Source organism: Octodon degus, unplaced genomic scaffold, assembly GCF_000260255.1.
Source record: "Octodon degus isolate 3935 unplaced genomic scaffold, OctDeg1.0 scaffold00022, whole genome shotgun sequence".
NCBI classification, from domain to species: Eukaryota; Metazoa; Chordata; class Mammalia; order Rodentia; family Octodontidae; genus Octodon; species Octodon degus.
In genome coordinates this window covers 20,192,023-20,197,385 of record NW_004524598.1, presented here as the reverse complement: position 1 = coordinate 20,197,385, position 5,363 = coordinate 20,192,023, and the positions used below count along the sequence as shown (strand labels likewise).

At 39.9% G+C, this 5,363-nt stretch overlaps 1 pseudogene; it reads left to right on the top strand.

The window, feature by feature from the left end:
- Positions 1-3,826: 3,826 nt before the first annotated feature.
- Positions 3,827-4,404, top strand: LOC101577800 (annotated as a pseudogene).
- The last annotated feature ends 959 nt before the right edge of the window (positions 4,405-5,363 follow it).

Genomic DNA, 5,363 nt, shown 5'->3' with positions numbered 1-5,363 from the left:
TCCTCCTTTTCTTCCTCCTCCTCCTTCTTCTTCTCTAACAGTGATCCTCCAGTCTCAGCCTCCCCAGCACTGGGATTACAGACATATGCCACCATGCCCAGTTTCAGGGCCAGTACAGTGCACCCGGAGTTCCACAGACAGCACAGCATGTGGCACTGGGGATCAAACTCGGAACCTTGGGCTTGCTAGGCAGGCACTTAGACCCCCCTAGCTATCTCCCCAGCTCTAGGGAAGGGATTATTGAGTTTTGGGTTGTATACAGGGTAATTGTGTGATGCTGGGCAGAATTATCAACATTTTATTATTATTACTTGGAGATTAAGTGTGGTTGAAGGGGATATGTTTGAGTAACAAGTTGAAAATGATTGGAGTGTGATACGGTGGAGCTCCAGTTGGATTTGCTTTGGGGCTCATCCTAGGACTGGAGCCCACTGCTAGGAGCGTTCTAGTGGGTGGTGGGGATTGGCCGTGGAATCTACTCATGTTGTCTTCATTTTTCATTTCTGGGCTTCTTCCCCTGCTTTACTTCCAGAGCACCATGACCCAAGCGGCTCTTCTCTGCTACAACTTCCCATCAGGGTTTCTTTGCCTGGGAACCTGCCGGCCAGGGGTGGGAACTATGGGCACATTAAATCTCTTTGAATTGCAACTACTGTAGTGTGTCATCGAACCAAAAATGTGGGCTACTTACTTGTGGAATTTACAGTCCAGAAATGTGCACAGATGAATGAGAAAGGCAGTGAGGAGCTGCCATGTCATTGACTAATATTCTCAGCGCTCTGGAGAGGCTAAGGGTGACAGTTCTCATCCTTCAGGGCATGGTGCACTCCTCGCAGCCAGCAGAGGCAAAAGCCAGTGGTGCTGGGTCTGAGAAGCTGTAGCGTACCACCGGGATGGTGCTGGGAGCGTGCCTAAGGGTGCGGTGAAAAAAGACTTTCCTCCGATTATTTTGCAAAAATACCTACATGGAGTGTTACTTGCTTTTTCTTAATCTTAGACACAAATGTGATGAACTGAAGAAACAAATTTTCTAATCTACAAAGTCTGTTAGAAACCTTTGTCAAGGGCCAGGGAGATGGCTCAGTGGAATAAGTGGTTCCCTGGCAAGCACAAGGGCCTGAGTTCAATCCTTGGTTCCGCCAGAAAAAAAAAAAAAAAAAAAAGAAACCTTTGTGAAAATGTTTATTTACCATTACCAAATACATGAATTTGTGTTTTTATTAGCCTCATTTCTTGCTAATGAATTTTATACTTTATCATTAATTTCTTTGTCTTTCTCAGATATTTCTAATTTATCGTATTTTATTACTTTTGTAATTCTTGGAATTTATCTCTGATTATATTTGTTTTGAAAAATCTAGGGGTATAAATGAGTCAATATATAAAATAAAATAAATTATTTCTGGCTCATGAGCAAGGACTTACTGAAAAGGAAGAACATAGCCAAATAAAATAAGGAAGAGTTCTTAGATTAAGGACTTGAAGTTAACTTGAATTTTAAACAAAACAATGAGATCTAAGGATTCTAGAAATTTTAATGTTCTGATGTGTGGCTTATTCAACAATTTATATATTTAGTATAGTGACTGGCAGTTTATATTTTTGATTGAGTAAATGAATGAATGAATCTGTGTCAATGTTAGTAACAAAAAGAAATTTTCTTCAGAAAATTCCGGGTCTCAGAGAAAGTCTTTTCCAACTAAATATAACTTCTTGCTGCTTATTAGGAATTTTGCTTGACCAGTTTGTGAAGAAGTCTGGAATTTGCAAAGTTACAGTCTTATGTTAAGAAGGTCTGTGTCTCTCTAACAATTAAGTGCATTCTTTCGTGCTGAGGGAATTTAGCCAGACAGTGGTGAGGGAAAGGCACACCAAGCAGTGTGCTGTGAGCCTAGCGTTGCCTTTGCTTTATGTCCTACGGAAGTCACTGGCAATCTTCTGCAAAACTCTTCCAATAAAATCATTACAAAAGTCTTCTGTCTCACAGTTATTATAATCACTTTAGAACCCTCAAGATAAAAGACTATAACTTTGTGTGGAATTTGGTCATTCATTAAGAAATAAAAAAAAAACTACTATAAAATAGAAGTTAAACTAATTAGGAAAAACATTTAGGAAGCCAGAAGGAAAACACAGCATTTCCATATATACTGCTCTACTCTTGCCAATTCTTGGATATGCACTAGTGAATAGGACGCAAACAGATACTAGAGACAACATACATATTTAGAATGAACCATGAAATTCACAGAGGTTACACTCTCACAGCACCTATTAATTGTGAGAAATAATATATTTAAATATGTTCAGAAAAGAGTCTACAAATAGCTATTTTTAATACTTTAAACCCTCAATTATACTATGTCTCCCACTGTTATATACCAATGCTACAAAGGGTACTGGCAGATATTCTAAAAAAAGCCAAAAATGACTACAACTTCAAGAACAACAGCAGAAAGGAACCACCAAGCACAGAAAGCAAATAAACAGAGGAGAAAAATAAGGAATCTAGAGTAGGGAAATAAAAAAGCAAGGAATCTAGAGTAGGGAAATAAAAAAGCAAGGATAAGTCAATATACATCAGTTATAAGCATCAATGTAAATGGCCTCAATTCACCAAACAAAAGAATCAGACTAGCAGAATAGATCAAGAAAAAAAAAATCCAACCATATACAGTATACAAGAAATGCATTTAGCACAAAAGGAAATTCATAGAATGAAAGTGAAAGGATAGAAAAGTTCCTGTTTTCTGACACAGGAATGCAAAAAAAATAGGGGTAGCTATTCTGTTTGCAGACAATGTGAACTTCAAGCCAAGAATGATTAAAAGAGATAAAGCGGATCACTACACATTTGTTAGGGGAAAACTGCAAGAAGAAGAGATAACAATTACCAATATATGTGCACCAAATGTGGGAGCACCCAACTGTATAAGATAAATTCTAAGGGGCCAGGGAGATGGCTCAGTGGAAAAAGCGCTTCCCTGGCAAGCACAAGGGCCTGAGTTCAATCCCTGGTTCCACAAAAAAAAAAAAAAGATAAATTCTAACAGGCCTGAGAAATTAAGTGAACAATAACACCACAGCAGTGGGGGACTTTAAATCCTGTTGCCACAAAGAGATAGATCAATTAGGCAAAAAAACAAACAAACAAAAATCAGCAGAGAAATAACAGAACTGAACCAAACTTGTTGAAGAAGTGGACTCACTGGACCCTCACAGAGTACTCCACCCAACAACACCAGAGTACACATTCTTCTCAGTTGCACATCGGGTGCTCTCCAAGGTAGACCACATACTAGCACACAGAACATGTTTAAGTAAATGCAAAAGAATTGAGATTATCCCATGTATATAATCTGATTACAGTGTAGTGAAACTGGAATGATTGACAAAATCATAAGAACTCCAAAAACACATGGAAAGTAAATAATGCCCTCCTGAACAATCAATAGGTCACAGATGAAATTAAAGACGAAATTAAATAATATTTACAATCAAATGAAAACACAGGTACAACATACCAAAACCTGTGACATGCAATGAAAATAGCCTTAAAAGGGAAATTTATAGGGCTGGGGAGATAGCTCAGCAGTCTAAGTACCTACCTGCCAAGCACAAGGACCTGGATTTGATCCCTGGTACTGCATGCTATGTTGGCTCCATGCTGAGCCGGCCACCAAAACTGGGTTTGGTGGCACAAGCCTGTAATACCAGTGCTGGGGAGGTGAGACAGGAGGATCACTCTGAGTCTGAGCTGCACAGTGAGGCCCTATGTGAAAGAAAGAAATAAAAGATTTTTGGATTCAGCAGCGGGAGCCGCTGGGAACTGAGAGGTAGACTACTTGCTGTTGCCTGTAGAGCACCTTGTGTGACGCCCTACAACCATGGGCTGGGACCTGAAGGTGAAGATGCTGGCTGGCCAGGAGTTCCTGGTACACCTGAGCAACTCCATGACAGCGCCAGAACTAAAAAGGCAGATCGCCAAGGAGACTGGAGTGCCTGCCTTTCAGCAGCGCCTAGCAATCCAGCCAGATAAGAAGGTGCTGCAGGATGAGTTCACCCTCACCCAACGGGGCTGGGCCCCTGGCAGCGTGGTCCTGCTGCTGGTGGAGGACTGCGAAAACCTCTTCAACATCCTTGTGAAGAACGACAAGGGGCAGAGCCGTTTCTACGAGGTCCAGCTGACACAGACCGTGGCGGCACTGAAGCAACAGGTTTCCCAGCAAGAGGGGGCACGGGAAGATATGTTCTGCTTGAGCTTCCAGGGGAGGCCTGTGGAAGACAAGCATATGCTGGGCGACTATGGTCTCCGGTCCCAGTGCATAGTGTTCATGAATCTGTGCCTTCGGGGTGGCAGGGGAGGGTCCGCTGCTGGAATCAAGCTTTGGTAATAAAGATGGAAGCAGAAGGGGAAAAAAAGATTTTTAAAATATGTCACTTTAAAAAACAAAAAATGGAAATTTACAGCAGTAAATTCACACATCAGGAAAACAGAATGATCTCAAATAAACAATTTTATGCTGTACCTCAAGATCCTAGATAAAGAAAAGCAAGTCAAGCCCAAGGTCAAGTCAGGACATCATGAAAAGTTGAGCAGAAATAATGCAAAGGAGATGAAGAAAACAGTATAAAGAATTAATGAATCGAAGAGTTCTTTGAAAGAATAAAGAAAATTGATAAACCTCTAGCTAACCTTGTCAATAGAAGGAAATAAAAAAATTCAAATTAATTCAATAAGGAATGAAAAGGGTGAAATCACTACAGGCTGTATAGAAATTCACAAAATCATCAACACCTACTTCGAAACTATTTACTTTCAGAAACTAGAAAACACAGAAGAAAGGGATAGATTCCTAGGTACATATTAATTATCAAAGATGAGTCAAGAAGATATAGATATTCTGAGTAGCCCATTATTAGTTAACAAAATTAAGAAAGTATTCAAAAACCTACCCACCAAAAAAGTATAGGTCCTGATGTATCCACAGCTAAATTCTACTAGAAATTTAGATAAGATTTAATGCCAACTATTCTCAGATTTTTCAATGAAATTGAAAAGGAAGCAATTTTCCTGAAATCATTCCTGAAGGCAGTATTATCCTAATCCCAATACCAGAGAAAGGCCCAACCAAAAAAGAATTACAGGCCAATCTCTCTAATTAACAGAGAAGCAAAACTCCTCCATGAAACACCAGCAAACAGACTGTAGTAAATCATCAAGAAGATTATACATTGTGACCAAGTGGGACTCATCCCAGGAATGCTGGAATATTTCAATACATATAAGTCAATAAACACAACAGGGGGGCTGGAGAGATGGCTCAGTGGTCTAAAGCACCTATTTGGAACAAGCTTGGAAA